Below are 14,840 nucleotides of genomic sequence, written 5' to 3'. Positions count from 1 at the left end.
GGAGTAAGGACACAGGGGACAGCGCAACGCCCCCAGAGTCGACGGGACTCGAGCCAGCGCCATCACCACCACCCCGAGACGATCGGAAAGGACGACCAGGGCGCCCATCCGGCTCATCGAATCACTTTAACTCTCAACGTTTTCAGTTATTGTGTCTTGTTATAGTTATGGCATCATGCCGACCCTGTTTGGCCCGTTGGCCCAGTTGTAGCGATAATTTTGTGTTTTGTTCAAAGTTACGGCACAGTACCGACTCTGTAATCCCCTACCACCATGCGAACCACCATCCCGCCGGGTTTTTTTTCAACAAGGGGTGAATGTGGTGGTATGTATTAGGGGTAATACGCTACACCACGTGTCGACAGGCTATTGGTGGAGGGATGCCAGGTCCTGATAGGATCTGCCACCTACTGGACTCCACCCAGAAATGCCGGTATAAGAACCCAGTTTTCCCTCCATTTCCCTCAGCAGCTGCATTCTGTAACCATGCTGCTGGGGATAAAGTTCTGCTTAATAAAGCCTTCAATTGACATTACCTCAACCTGCCTCGCGTCATATTGACGGTGCTACACTTTACAAAACAAACCAGCTGTTTTAATTCCCTCTGATTTTTCTTGTGGGGCTGTTTAGGCCGTGTCCTGGGCTTTATTTTTAACTCCGAGAGGCTCACGCATAGTCCTCCCAAGTAAGAAAAGACCCTCAGCGGGATTCTCCGCCGGCGGGATCCTGCCCCATCGCCGGCAGCGCGCACTCATGGCTGCGGCGTTCCCGACGGCGTGGGCGTGCCCACAATGGCCGGCTGCCGGGACGGAGAATCTCGCTGCTGGCAGCGCCACAAAACAGGTCCAGGCGGGACGGAGAATCCCGCCCCATGCATTTACCTAGCGCCTTCAATGACCTCAGGACGTCGCTTTTGAAGCTTCGTTACTGTTTCAACGTCGGAAATACAGCAGCCAATTTTCTCACAGTGAAGCTCTCACAAACAGCAAAGTGATAAGGACAACACGGTAGCATGAGTGGGTAGCACTGTGGCTTCACAGCGGCAGGGTCCCAGGTTCGATTCCCCACTTGGGTCACTGTCTGTGCGGAGTCTGCACGTTCTCCCCCGTGTCTGCGTGGGTTTCCTCCGGGTGCTCCGGTTTCCTCCCACAGTCCAAAGACGTGCAGGTTGGGTGGATTGGCCATGCTAAATTGCCCTTAGTGTCCAAAGAGATTAGGAGGGGTGATTGGGTTACGGGGATAGGGTGGAAGTGAGGGCTTAAGTGGGTCGATGCAGACTCGATGGGCCGAATGGCCTCCTCCTGCACTGTATGTTCTATGACTGAGGGCAGGGTGTTATTGGTCAGGACTTCAGAGAGGGGAACCCTAACCCCATCGAAATAGAGGCCTGGGGTCTTTTACATCTACCCGGGAGGGAAGCTAGATCTTGCTTTCAGGCCCCAGAGAGTTGACACTCCGACGGCGCAGCACTCCCACGCTAGAGATGGGTTTGTGTACACCATTCCCGTGAGTGGGGCTTGGACAGGCAAGAATCAATACTGAACTCGTTCTAAACACACACAAAGCCTGACAATTCTCGACATGTTTGGGAGCGTGTGGAAATAGTGGTGATCGGAGGATGTAACCAGGAGCCAGTGTAACAGCCAACATATGACAGACTAAAACATGGTACCCATGGCAACTAGGTTCCCCACCACCCCAAAAGAATTGCTGGTGTTTTAAACGCCCGATACAAATATTCCGTCTCTTGTAAAAACTTGATTCTCCGCATTTTAGTTAGCTTTCCGTCACATCAAAGCTCGAGGCACCAAGTTAGCTCCACCCCATCCACACCCACCAACCTTCCTCCAGTCTCGCAGTGACACATCCAATCAGTCCAGAAGGCCGCCCCACTGCAGGATTCTTTCTGAGGTGAGTCACTCCAGGCTCATTCCTTCCCAGGCTCCCTCAGAAGGCCCCTTTGTTCTTCAATCACCCCTTCTTTCAGTCACCCCCTACCTGTGCTAGTGATTGAACTGCGTGGTTCCTCAACTTGTGAAAATAAAACCCGGCTTTTCTTTTAAGACCAGTCTCAGGTTGTGGTGTTCGTGACAATCACTGCCCATCCCTACAGTTTCCCAAGTAACTGAATAGGTTGCCAGGCCGCTTCAGAGGGCACTTATGAATCACCCTCCATCGGGTGTGGTACTGCAGCCACACACAGTCCCGGAACTGGTGTGGAGGCCAGAATTCCAACCTTACATGACTCAGTTGGTATCATGTTTGCCGCTGAGTCAATTATGGGATCAAATCCCATTCCAATGACTTGAACAGAAAAATCTAGGCTGACACTCCCAAGTGCAGTACTGAGGGATTGCTGCGTTGCCGGGGGTGCTACTTTTCAGATGAGACATGAAGTCAAGGCTGTGTGACTCGAGTGGAAGCAAAAGATTCCTTGACACCAATTCAAGGGAGTTTGTGTCCTCCCTGGTGACCCGACCAATATTTATCCATGTGGTAAACCACTGTTGCACCTCTATTAGGTGATGTATGGTAGGACCTGTACTACAGGTACGCCGGTAGTCCCTGCCTGCTGGCTCCGCCCAGTAGGCGAAGTATAAATATGTGTGTCCTCCGTGCAGCAGCCATTTCGCCAGCTGCTGTGGGAGGCCACACATCTTAGAGCAATAAAGCCTCAGTTGTACCCAACTCAAGTCTTTGTGAAATTGATCGTGCATCAATCCCTCAATCGCCATCACTAAAATAACTGATCATCCGGTTATCTCATTGCTGCTTGCGGGAGATTGCTGTGCCTAAATTGGCTGTTGCGTTCCCCACGTTGTAGCAGAGATGACGCTTCACCAAGTATTGGCTGTGAAGTGTTTAGATATAAGTAGTCTTTCCTTTTTACCATCGCACTGCTCAAAGACATTCCCAAGATCTCCACTTAGGTTCTTATGCAAAGCAAATTAAATCTGAGCCCCCTTACCTGTTTCTCTTCACTTATTCTATACAAACCCCCGTCAGGATTTTGGACACTTCCATTAAATCTCCCCTTAACCTTCTGTGCTGGATGGAGAACATTCCGAGTCTCTCCAGTCTTTCCACATGACGGAACCACCTGGTGTCATCTTGTTCCTCGCACTGGCTCATTTATTTTTTTAAATATTTTTAAAAATAAATTTAGAGTACCCAATTCAGTTTTTTCCAATTCAGGGACAATTAAGCGTGGCCAATCCACCTACCCTGCACATCTTTGTGTTGTGGGGGTGAGACCCACGCAGACACGGGGAGAATGCGCAAGCTCCACACGGACAGTGACCCGGGGCCGGGATCGAACCTGGGTCCTTGGCTCCGTGAGGCAGCAGTGCTAACCACTGTGCCACCGTGCTGCCCCCACGCTGTCTCATTTCTGACAAGGCCTCGAGGTGGCGAAGAGATCAAGACAGAATGGTCTCCATGGAGATCACATTGGCCATTGATTGAGGGCCAAGTAGTGTGATGACCCTCACGAGGGATCACTCGTCGATCTCCCCTTGGGGCTTGTGCAGTACGAGTTCCCATGGTAACGGGCAGCGGTCCGTCCAGCTGAGACTCATTCTTCAGCCTTTTAAACACCATCCCAGACCCGGACTGGGAGCTCCTGTTAGTCCCGAGCTGGGACGTTTGTGTTTTATTCTGTTGCTCCGACTTTACTTTTGACTTAAAATAAATTTACATCACTAACAATCTGTCCTGGTCCACCCACGTCAACACTACAACCAGGAAAGCACAACAGCGCCTATACTTCCTCAGGAAACTAAGGAAATTCGGCATGTCCACACTGACTCTTACCACCTTTTACAGATGCACCATAGAAAGCATCCTATCGGGCTGCATCACAGCCTGGTATGGCAACTGCTCGGCCCAGGACCGCAAGAAACTTCAGAGAGTCGTGAACACCGCCCAGTCCATCACACGAACCAGCCTCCCATCCATTGACTCCATCTACACCTCCCGCTGCCTGGGGAAAGCGGGCAGCATAATCCAAAGATCCCTCCCACCCGGCTCACTCACTCTTCCAACTTCTTCCATCGGGCAGGAGATACAGAAGTCTGAGAACACGCACGAACAGGTTCAAAACCAACTTCTTTGCCGCTGTTGAATGACCCTCTTATGGACTGAACTGATCTCTCTCCACATCTTCTCTACTGAGTAGCACTACACTCCGTATGCTTCTCCCGATGTCCATGTCTATGTGTTTACATTGTGCATTTATCATATGTTCTATGTTTTTCTAGTATGGAACAATCTGTCTGGACTGTATGCAGAACAATACTTTACACTGTACCTCAATGCATGTGACAATAAATAAATCAAATTAAATTTGGTTTAACCTTTATCTTCGTGTCTCCTCGATTACAAGTAGCCATGACTCCTCTCTGAATCTGATTCCTGAGCAGTTTACTCGCTCCGGCCCCCACCTCACTTCCACCCCACCTTCTGACTAACCTTCCCCAGGTGTAACTGCAGGAAAGTACTTGGAAGAATGAACAAGATGGAATATCCATTCGCTGGAGTTCAGAAGAATGAGGAGGGATCTCATAGAAACCTATAAAATTCTAACAGGAGTAGACAGGGTGGATGCAGGAAGGACCTGGGCAGCACGGTAGCACAAGTGGCTAGCACTGTGGCTTCACACCGCCAGGGTCCCAGGTTCGATTCCCGGCTTGGGTCACTGTCTGCACGTTCTCCCCGTGTCTGCGTGGGTTTCCTCCGGGTGCTCGGGTTTCCGCCCACAGTCCAAAGATGTGCAGGTTAGGTGGATTGGCCGTGCTAAATTGCCCTTAGTGTCCGAAAAAAGGTTAGGATGGGGTTACGGGGATAGGGTGGAAATGAAGGCTTAAGTGGGTCGGTGCAGACTCGATAGGCCGAACGGCCTCCTTCTGCACTGTATGTTCTATGTTCTATGATGTTCCTGATGGTGGAGGAGCCCAGGACCAGGGGTCACAGTCTGAGGATACGGGTAAACCATTCAGGACAGAGATGAGGAGAAACCTCTTCACCCAGAGAGTGGTCAACCTCTGGAATTCATTACCACAGGAGGTAGTTGAGGCCAAAACATTGCATGTTTTCAAGGAGCAGTTAGATATAGCACTTGGGGCGAACGGGATCAAAAGAGGGTCACTCCATGAGGACGCCCCCTGGTATTGTGACATTCTGGCACCTTGAAGGGGTCAGACAGATCTGGTGCGGTGGGGGGGGGGGGGGATGATTGAGGGAGCATTCATGGTGTTGGAGGGGCAATGGATTTATTTTTTTATTCCTCACTAGATGTGAGTGGCTCTGCAAGGCCGGCATTTATTGCCCATGGCTAGTTGCCCTCGAGAAGGTGGAGTTGGTGCAGCCATCATCCTGAAGGACTGCAGTCCATTTGGTGTGGGTACACCCATGTTGCATTCCCAAAAGGGTCCCTCGGAAGCACAGCGAAGTAAGGCCAGGCTCTGGCCAACCCGACAGGTGGAACAACACCAAGGATCTGATCTGACCTCCAAACACCTTTGACTGTTTGTTACATTCCCCTACTCAACATAAACTACCCATCACACAACAAGGATCGGTATGTGGATTCTTTATTGGACAATAAGGCCACATATCGCCCTGACCCCCTATGCTCGGCATGCTGCCCAACAGCAAGACCATCCCCTCTTGTAGCTCGCCAGGGTATCCCGTACCCTTCCCTAATAGGGACCCCCCTGTTCCCAACTAGAACTGTGGGCTCAGTCTCAGCAGTACCTCTGCCAGACATTGTTTAAGTGTCCTTTCCCTGGCTCAAGACATCTCTGATGCACAATCAATTACTCTCGAGACAAGGTGAGTCATAACTAATCAGCTTTAATCAGCTAGAACTGTACCCAGCAGCTTCGATACGGAAAGTGAAGGCTGCTGGGACGGCATTGGTTCTTATACCCCGCCTTTCAGGGCGGAGCTATGTACGTTAGCCAATGGTAGACTCCTAGGTCGAGCCAATGGGCATCCAGCTGCTCCTAACTGACCGAATTGTCTATTTTCTTCTTCCTCTCAAGAGAATGTTGAGGCTGATTTGGAATCAGACTTCTAGTAAGGTCAGCTGTAGTTTTTAATTCATTCATTCTTAAGATCTGGGTGTGTTATGTGTTAAAGAATACATCCTTGTTGGTGTAACGTCACCTGATCTGTAGTGACGTTAGCAGAGTATTTCCGCGCGCTCGGTTCTCCATTTTAGTTTGTATGAGCAACATCTAATAAACCTCACATTGAGTTTGGAGGAAATCCAGGCGTGCGTGCGACAGCTCCATATCGTTTCTCTTTGCAGCATTAGCGAATATCGCAAAACGGAACGCTGGTGACGAGGATTGAGGTAAGAAAAAAACTGCTGAAGCATAAAATCGTCGACACAACAAAAGTGGAGTCGATGAGGAGAGCGGGGGAGAAGAGCGGTGCGGACTCGATGGGCCCAATGGCCTCCTTCGGCACTGTAGGGATTCTATGACTTTTCAAGACATCCATAAACTACCTGGATCACGTCATCGCTAAAGATGGCTTGCGTAAGGAACCGATAAAGGTGACAGGAATCTTAGAAGCACAATGTCCTCAAAGTGTGACACAACTGTCATCGTTTCTGGGATTTATCAATTAATCAAGTCTTTATACACATTGTGAAAAAATGAAACGAAATGAAAATCACTAATTGTCACAAGTAGGCTTCAATGAAGTTACTGTGAAAAGCCCCTAGTCGCCACATTCCGGCGCCTGTTCGGGGAGGCTGTTACGGGAATTGAACCGTGCTGCTGGCCTGCCTTTGTCTGCTTTCAAAGCCAGCGATTTAGCCCTGTGCTAAACAGCCCCTGATGTGCCAAACACGTATGGCACTGGTCAGAAGAATAGAGAAGTGCAAATAACGAGGTGAAAGAAGTCTGAAAGAAGTCAGAGCTACTGCTGTTACTTCACACACCAGGGTCCCAGGTTCGATTCCCGGCTTGGGTCACTGTATGTGCAGAGTCTGCACATTCGAACAGGCGCCGGAATGTGGCGACTAGGGGATTTTCACAGTAACTTTATTGCAGTGTTAATGTAAGCCTACTTGTGACAATAAAGATTATTATTATTTCACTACAATTCCAAGCTGAAGGTACATCTTGCTTGCAATGCTTCACCCTTTGGGGTTGGTGCAGTTGTCTCGTACATACGTCTTCAGGAGAGGAACAACCTATAACATTCGCTTCACAGGCTCTTACTAACGGGGAAATGAATTACGCTCAGCTAGAAAACGAAGCTTTGAGCTTCAGTAAGAAGGTTTCACAACTACCTTCACGGACATCATTTCTCTCTCTTGACAGATCATTGGCCCTTGACGACAATCTTTGGGCTGTGTAAAGATATTCCTTCTTGAGCAGCTAGTAGGTTACAGAAGAGGTCTTTGATATTACCAGCACACACGTACACTATTCAATAGCGCAAATCGGAGCAATGCGCAAATGCTTCGTTCTGATTGCCGTTACAAGCCAAGCAAGAACCAAAAGAAAATGTTGTCAACCCCCTGTATTTCTCACACGTGGATAATGTACCTGTGACTTCCCCTCAAGTACAGAGACACACAAGAACCCATCCAGAAGAGGGGGAAGGCTATGGACATGGTCCAAAACGGAACGATGACAGACGTACATCGTAAGAAGCTCTACGTCACAAGAAGAGTTGAGTTGACAGTCCAGACTGGAGTTTCATTGTGGGGAATCTGGGTGATTATTCCTCTGTGCTTGCGTAGTAAAATCCTTGACCAGCTGCATGAGGGACATCCTGGTGAGTTGAGGTGAGGGGACCGGCACACAGTTATTTTTGGCGGCCAGGATTAGATGCTCAAATGGAAGAGAAAGTGGGGCAAGGTCATTCCTGTGAAAAACTAAAACGTTCCACCACTGCAACCCTTACACTTGTGGGAAAGGCTGGCACAGCCATGGCGGAGGATACACGCACCACGCTGGTCAAAGTGAGGGTCGCATGTTCCTCGTGATTCTAGATGCACACTCTAAATGGCTGGAAATAGTGATCATCAAATTAACAACAACAGAACAAGCCATTGAGAAGGTGGATGAAATATTTGGTGGACCAGAGCAGGTCGTAATGGGCAGCGTGTTGGCACAGTGGATAGCATTGTGGCTTCACAGCTCCAGGGTCCCAGGTTCGATTCCCGGCTTGGCTCACTGTCTGTGCGGAGTCTGCACGTTTTAAACCAAATTTGGTTTAACCTTTATATTCGTGTCTCCTCGATTACAGGTAGCCATGACTCCTCTCTGAATCTGATTCCTGAGCAGTTTACCCCCTCCGGCCCCCACCTCACTCCCACCCCACCTTCTGACTAACCTTCCCCAGGTGTAACTGTAGGAAAATACTTGGAAGAATGAACAAGATGGAATATTTATTCGCTGGAGTTCAGAAGAATGAGGAGGGATCTCATAGAAACCTATAAAATTCTAACAGGAGTAGACAGGGTGGATGCAGGAAGGACCTGGGCAGCGCGGTAGCACAAGTGGCTAGCACTGTGGCTTCACAGCGCCAGGGTCCCAGGTTCGATTCCCCGCTGGGTCACTGTCTGTGCGGAGTCTGCACGCTCTCCCCGTGTCTGCGTGGGTTTCCTCCGGGTGCTCCGGTTTCCTCCCACAAGTCCCGAAAGACGTTCTTGTTAGGTGAATTGGATATTCTGAATTCTCCCGCCATGTATCTGAACAGGCGCCGGAGTGTGGCGACGAGGGGATTTTCACAGTAACAATCATTAGTTGGGTTTATCCGAGAAATCTCGGTCGCTGCAGATTTATTCGGCTCCTGAAGTGGGCTTTGAACTCCCAACCAAATGGCTGGCTGGGGGAACAGCAGCAAGAAACACCCGTCTACCATTCCCCTGCAAAGTGGCACAGCGTGAGGAATGTGAGGTATGCAGCTCCAGTACAATTCTGGCGCAGGATCAAACCTCCCACCCCTCATCTTTCTCTAACTTGTGCAATTGCTGTCAGTGAATGTCAAGTAAAGGTGAATTTTAACAGGATTAATGAGCTCCTGCTCAGAACCTGGCAGCTTGATGAAAGGCATTATTGTAAGCTGGCCACTCTGACATTGCGATAGACACGGGGGGAAAAAAAATAATTACGGCACTGCAGTTGCCACGGTAACGGAGGAATAAAACAAAGCAGAGCCGGGTCTTTTCAGCAAAAAACAATCCAAGGGAATATATTTTAGTGCCTTTGCTACAACTGAGGCAGCCTTGGATGTCCACACTTCTATCTGAACTTTAAAAACGCAGAATGATCTCTTTTCCTTGCCCTGTTAGGCTTGATCCTGCAGCTCTGGAGGAGAGATCTGAGGCTTGTTCCGGCAGGAGGTCAGGTCCGAGGCCTTGTCTAGCAGGAGGTCGGGTCCAAGGCCTTTTCTAGCAGGAGGTCGGGTCCAAGATCTGTTCCATCAGGAGGTCAGGTCTGACGCCTGTTTTGGCAGGAGGTCAGGTGTGAGGTCTGTTCCATCAGGAGGTCAAGTCAGAGGCCTGATTCAGCAGGAGGTCAGATCCGACGCCAGTTCCAGCAGGAGGACATGTCTGAGGCCTGTTCCAGCACGAGGTCAGGTCCGAGACCTGTTCCAACAGGATGTCGGGTCTGAGGCCTGTTCTGTAGGAGGTCAGGTCTGAGGCCTGTTCCAGCAGTAGGTCAGGTCCAAGGCTTGTTCCATCGCGAGGTCAGGTCCGAGGCCTGTTCTGGCAGGAGAGGTCCGAGGCCTATTCCAGCAGTGGTTCAGGTCCAAGGAGGTCAGATCCGAAGCCTATCCTGACAGGACGTCTGGTCTGAGGCCTGTTCTGACAGGTGGTCAGGTCTGAGGCCTGTTCTGGCAGGAGGTCAGGTCTGAGGCCTGCTCCGGCAAGAGGTCAGGTCTGAGGCCTGCTCCGGCAAGAGGTCAGGTCTGAAGCCTGTTCTGATAGGAGGTTGTGTCTGAGGCCTGTTGCATCAGGAGGTCAGGTCTGAGGCTTGTTCTGACAGAAGGTCAGGTCTGAGGCCTGTTCTGACAGAGCATGCCTTGGCCCTCACCACCAGGTAGGGCAGGCCTCCAGGGCCCTCACCTCCAGCAGGCCCCGACCCTAACCGCCTGACAGAGGAGGTATTGACCCTGAGATCCTGCGAGAGCAGGCCTCAGCCCTAACCACCAGACAGAGCAGGCCTCAGCCCAGACCTCCTGACAGAGCAGGCCTCGACCCAGACCTCTTGATAGAGAAAACCTCAGCAAGGACCTCCTTACACAGCAGGCCTCGGCAAGGACCTCCTTACAGGCAGGTCTCAGCCCGGACCTCCTGATAAAGCAGGTCTCAGCCTGGACCTCCTGACAGGTCAGGCCTCGGCCCTACCCTCCTAACAGAGCAGGTCTTGAGAGCCTTGACCTCCAACAGGACCCGGTCCTGACTTGAGAGAATGGGTCTCGGCCCTGACCGCCCAACAGAGCACATCTTGACCCTAACTACCACAGAGAACAGGCTTTGGCCCTAACCTCCTGAGAGAGCAGGTGTCAAGTATCCAGAGCTCCAGCAGACCTCAATCCTGACATCCTGGAACAGCAGGCTTCAAGGACCCTGACCTCCTTCAGTCTTCGGCCTGAACCTCCATCAAGCCTCGGCCCGCACCTCCTCCCAGAGCCATCCTCAGCCCCAGCCACCAGACAGAGCCTTCCTCGGCCCAGGCCACCAGACAGAGGTGTCATCGGCCCCGGCCACCAGACAGAGCAGGCCTTCGGCCCAGACCTCCTGACAGAACAGGCCTCGGCCCTCACCACAAGGCCTTCTGAAAGTGCAAGCCTCGAGAGCTTTGACCTTCAGCAGTCCTCGGCCCTGACATGGGAGAGCAGACCTGAGCTCTGACCACCTGACAGAACACACATTGATCCTGACCACCACACCAGAGCAGGTTTGGGCCCTGGTCTCCTGGCAGAGCAGGCCTACGCCCTGACTTCACAAGGGCCCAGAGCTCCAGGAGACCTCGACTGTAACCTCCAAGAGGTCTTTAACCTCCTTCAGGCCTCGGCCCCGACATCCTTCAGCCCCAGGCCCCAACCTCCATCAGGCCTCGCCCTGACCTCCATCAGGCCACGGAAACCAGACATGGCAGACCTCAACCCAGACCTCCTTCAAAGAGCAGGCCTCGGCCCGGCCTCATTCACAGAGCAGGCCTCGGTCCTGACACCGTTCACAGAATAGGCCTCGGTCCCGAACTCCTCCACACAGCCGCCGTCGGCCCTGAGCTCCTGGCAGAGCTGGCCTCAGCCCCGATCTCCTGGCAAAGGAGGCCTCAGACCTGGCCTCCTGGCAGTGAAGGCCTTGGCCCTGACCTCCTGGCAGAGCAGGTCTCGGACCTGACCTTTTGGCAGAGCAAACCTCGGCCCTGAGTCCTGGCAGAGCAGGCCTCAGCCCCGATCTCCTGGCAAAGGAGGCCTCAGACCTGGCCTCCTGGCAGTGAAGGCCTTGGCCCTGACCTCCTGGCAGAGCAGGTCTCGGCCCGGAGTCCTGGCAGAGCAGGCCTCGGCCCGGAGTCCTGGCAGAGCAGGCCTCGGCCCGGAGTCCTGGCAGAGCAGGCCTAGGCCCGGAGTCCTGGCAGAGCAGGCCTGGGCCCGGAGTCCTGGCAGAGCAGGCCTGGGCCCGGAGTCCTGGCAGAGCAGGCCTCGGCCCGGAGTCCTGGCAGAGCAGGCCTCGGCCCGGAGTCCTGGCAGAGCAGGCCTGGGCCCGGAGTCCTGGCAGAGCAGGCCTGGGCCCGGAGTCCTGGCAGAGCAGGCTATGCCTTCAGCCTCTAAACATTGGAATTTCCTGCCCAATCCTCTGCCTCTCTCTGCGCCTTGATTTCACCCCTTAAAAGTGACCTTGTTTACCAAGCTTTAGGTCACCTGGTTTTATAACTCCTCATGTGGCCCAATGTTAACTGATATGCTCCTGCAAGGCCTGGGACATTGCACTACATTTAAAAATGCTAACCTTTCCAGGCTTTTTCCTATCAAATAACGACCATTATTGACCTCCACATGAATTGGTGGGCACTGGTAACTAGGGGAAAGGGGTACGGTGAACTAGTATGACTGGTCCAGTCGCAAAAACTCACCTGGGTCACAAGTATATGGAGGGCTGGAAACCCAGCCCTTAACTGGTATCTGAAATATCCCAGTAAGCCACTCGGTGGTGCCAGGGGAGATGGTGGCAACGTCAATGCTCTAGCAATCCAGAGGCCCAGGCTAATGCTTTGGGGGTCAAGGGTTCAACTGGTCCTGGAGTCGAGTGACACGATCGTCACACCATCCTGTGCGTCTTCAGGTTAAAGCACGAGGGAGGATGAAACAGAACGATATACTGACCGGGGGAGACAAATTTGTGCGAGAGGAGGGTTGTGTGGTCCGTAAACACTGGCGCATGTTTGTTGAGCTCAGTGACTGCAACTTTCCAATGCAGCAAACGTCTGCACTGTAAATTCTATGCCACCTGGGGTTGCAAACCAGCCAGCCCAGCTGGGAACCCACTGGGAGCCAGTTGACTGGGTGAAAGCAGTTGGCTCAAACAGCACCTGCAGCACAGGGTTCAAACCTCGGCCCAGTTTGGGTAGGCCCGGGGACCTGCCTCCTCGCCCTGGCCCAGTGTAAAAATCACAATGATAGGCTGTTGTTCCGTGACCCTCAGATAGCCGAGGGGAAGCAGAAAGGGTTAACAAATTGCAGAGAAAGAGAGGGGTCATTCAGCCCCACCGATCCATACCCGGTGTTCATCCTTGACTTGACCAAAGAGTTCTAATCCCTCACACGGAAACGGAAAGTGCTGGGCAATCTCAGCAGGTCGGACAGCGTCTGTGGAGAGAGAAGGGGGCTGACGCTTCGAGTCTGGGTGAGTCTTTGTCAAAGCCGGAGAGAATTGGGAATGGGGTGGGATCTATATTGCAGTGGGGGGGGGGGGGGGGGGGGTGTGGGGAGGGAACAGTGGGGCTGGATAGGGGGTCAGTGATAGGTGGAGATTGACAAAGATGTTGAGGACAGAAAGACAGAGGGAATGTAAATGGGGGTGATTAAGAATGGTGTTGATAGTGGCACAGAAAGAGATTAGAATGTGTGAATGGCAGGACAAAGGTGAGCAGTGTGTCACAGGGCGACTAGGGACAGATGGCCCAAGTGGGGTGGGGGGGGGGGAGGGGGGATGGTGAGGGAAAAGCAGATCAATGGAAGAAGTGAAACTTAATTGATAGAAAGAAAAATGAGGTGAAGGTGGAGGAGAGAGTTCACAGTCTCAATGTTAAGTCTGGAAGGCTGGAACGTGCCTCATCGGAAGGTGAGGTGCTGTTCCTCCGGTTTGCACTGGGCTTCACTGGGACGTTGCAGCAGGCCCAGGACGGACTACCCACCTTGAACGCATGCGGGCCGATGGCCGGGCTCGTAGACGCAGTGTGGCCGCTTTTTTTTTTTTTTTTAAACGGTTGCAGCTTTTTGTTTTCATAGAATTTACAGCGCAGAAGGAGGCCATTCGGCCCATCGGGTTTGCACCGGCTCTTGGAAAGAGCACCCTACACAAGCCCACACCTCCACCCTATCCCCACAACCCAGCAACCCCACCCTAAGGGCAACTTTGGACACTAAGGGCAATTTAGCATGGCCAATCCACCTAACCCGCACATCTTTGGACTGTGGGAGGAAACCGGAGCACCCGGAGGAAACCCACGCAGACACGGGGAGGACGTGCAGACTCCGCACAGACAGTGACCCAGCGGGGAATCGAACCTGGGACCCTGGCGCTGTGAAGCAATTGTGCTATCCACAATGCTACCGTGCTGCCCAATGTTTTACAAGTTCAGTGGGTTTTATTCATTTATTTTATTCATTTTTTTTTACAAGTTCGGGGGGGGGGGGGGTTTATTTGATAAAATTTTACAGGAAAAAAATGCAGAACTTTGGACAGATGGAGACTCCATACTTTCCCACACCGGATGGCTTCACCTTCATCCAACACATTCCATTGGAGGAGCGTGTACGAGGGCCAAAGGGACCCAAAAACTATTTCCTCCATTTTTGTCAGCAGCAAACGAGGTAAGAGAAAATGGTGGGTCGCGCAGGTCGGCCGGCGTGGGTCGCGAAGGTCGGTCGGCGTGGGTCGCGAAGGTCGGTCGGCGTGGGTCGCGAAGGTCGGCTGGTTGGTAAAAATGGGTCCCCGGAAAAGAAGTTTGAAGAACACTGCCACATAGAATCATAGAATTTACAGTGCAGAAGGAGGCCATTCGGCCCATCGAGTCTGCACCGGCCCTTACAAAGAGCACCCTACTGAAGCCCACGTATTTACCCTATCCCCGTAACCCAGTAACCCCCACTTAACATTTTTTGGACACTAAGGCAATTTATCATGGCCAATCCACCTAACCTGCACATCTTTGGACTGTGGGAGGAAACCGGAGCACCCGGAGGAAACCCACGCACACACGGGGAGGACGTGCAGACTCCGCACAGGCAGTGACCCAAGCCGGGAATCGAACCTGGGATTCTGGAGCTGTGAAGCAACAGTGCTAACCACTGTGCTACCGTGCTGCCCTATTCTGCTTTCCTTCATCCAATGGGATCTTGAACATTGGCATAAATTAACACGATATTCCATAGTTTCCCAACTCTCTCTTCCTCTCTGATGAAATTTCCCTGGGCTATATTTAGCACATAATTTCAGCATTCCCACCTCTGAATCACCAGGTTCAAGCCCCAGTCACGCGCTTGATCAGGAAAACAACGCCAAGGCCACCACTCCAGGGCTAGTACTGAGGCAGTGCTACATTGTCCGAGGTGCTGTCTTTCGGATGGGATGTCAGACC

General features: G+C 52.1%; 1 protein-coding gene across 2 annotated transcripts in view; it reads right to left on the bottom strand.

The window, feature by feature from the left end:
- The window catches only part of vill (villin-like), a 398,207-nt gene that overhangs the window by 360,663 nt on the left and 22,704 nt on the right, over nucleotides 1-14,840 (bottom strand). The window contains exon 1 of one of the 2 annotated variants that reach the window (XM_072508063.1): nucleotides 1,999-2,113. The exons of the other annotated variant lie outside the window; for it this stretch is intronic. The gene's annotated coding sequence lies outside the window, so the exon portion shown is untranslated. Of the gene's footprint in view, nucleotides 1-1,998; nucleotides 2,114-14,840 lie in introns of those variants that run through there. 2 annotated transcript variants of the gene reach the window in all.

This window comes from Scyliorhinus torazame, chromosome 6 (assembly GCF_047496885.1).
Source record: "Scyliorhinus torazame isolate Kashiwa2021f chromosome 6, sScyTor2.1, whole genome shotgun sequence".
NCBI lineage: Eukaryota > Metazoa > Chordata > Chondrichthyes > Carcharhiniformes > Scyliorhinidae > Scyliorhinus > Scyliorhinus torazame.
The sequence above is the reverse complement of the archived record's forward strand: the minus strand, read 5'-3'. Positions and strand labels throughout refer to the sequence as shown.